Consider the following 1,437-nt stretch of genomic DNA (forward strand, 5'->3'; position numbering starts at 1 on the left):
TCTTCTTCTTTATCTATAACCCTCCATGGTTTCCTTCTCCAGTGTCTGGTGCCTCCTGATAATATGTTAGAAGTTTGAGAGATGTCTCCACATTCTTACCAATAAAGAACATTCTGACTGTACCTCTTCCAATGCAGAATTGTTTGTTCTTCTGGCAGTCTATGGTATCAAGATATATTGATAATCACTAGTGATTGGAATGTGAAGGCAGTGACAAAGAAGAAGGCTCAGTAGTTGGAAAATATGGCTTTGCTGATAGAAATGATTCTGGAGATCGCATGATAGAACTTTGCAAGAGCAACTACTTACTCATTAAAAGTACTTTTTTAAACAACCTAAAAGGCAATGGTACACATGGAACTTACCTGATGGAGTACACGGGAATCAAACTGACTACACCTGTATGAAAAGTCAGCGGAAAAGTTCATTATCAATAGCCAGAACAAGGCCAGGGGCTGGCTATAGAAGAAACCATCAATTGTTCTTATGCAAATTCACCCTGAATCTGAAGAAAATTGAAACAAGTTTATGAGAGCCAAAATATGACCTTTAACATATTTCACATGAATTTAGAGGCCATCTCACAAACATGTTTGATTCATTAGACACTAATGGCTGAAGACTAGAACTGTGGAAATAACTCAAAAATATATGAGCAATCAAAAGATCATTTAAAAGACAAGAAAGAAAGAAAAGACTAAAATGGATGTCAGAAGAGACTCTGAAACTTCATTTCCAGCACAGAGATAATAAAGTGAATGGAAAAATTGAGGTAATGAAGAGCTGAACAGAAAATGTCTAAGGGAAGGTCCAGAAGATAAAGTCAAATATTATAGTGAAGTGTGGAAAGATCTGGAGTTAGAAAACTAAAGGGAAGAACAGTCTTAACATTTCTCAGTCTGTAAGAAGTGCAGAAAAAATTCAAGCCTTGACTTGCAATATTGAAGGTTTCTATGGGAAAATATTGAATTATGCAGAAAACATCCAAAGAAAATGGAAATAATCCACATAGTCACTCTACTAAAATGAACTGGTTGATATTCACCCATTTCAAGAGGTGGCATATGATCAAGAACTGATGGTACTAAAGAAAGAATTTCAAGCTGGACAGAAGACATTGGCAAAAAAAACAAGATTCCAGAAGTTGATGGAATATAAATTTAAATCTTTCCACTGTACAGATGAAAGTCACTCATCTATGCCAAGAAATTTGTAAGACAGGTACCTGACCAACCAATTCAAAGAGAGCAATGTTTGTCCCCTTTCTACAAAGTGGTTACCCAACAGGATATAGAAATCTTCTAACAATATGATTAATGCCAAATGAAAGTAAAGTTTTGCTGAAGATAATTCAAACATGGCTGCAACAGTGCATTGGCAAGGAACTGCCAGAAATTCAAGTCAGATTTAGAAGAGGATAGGGAGTAAGGGGTATCA

This window comes from Chrysochloris asiatica, unplaced genomic scaffold, assembly GCF_000296735.1.
Source record: "Chrysochloris asiatica unplaced genomic scaffold, ChrAsi1.0 scaffold00202, whole genome shotgun sequence".
Classification (NCBI taxonomy): Eukaryota; Metazoa; Chordata; class Mammalia; order Afrosoricida; family Chrysochloridae; genus Chrysochloris; species Chrysochloris asiatica.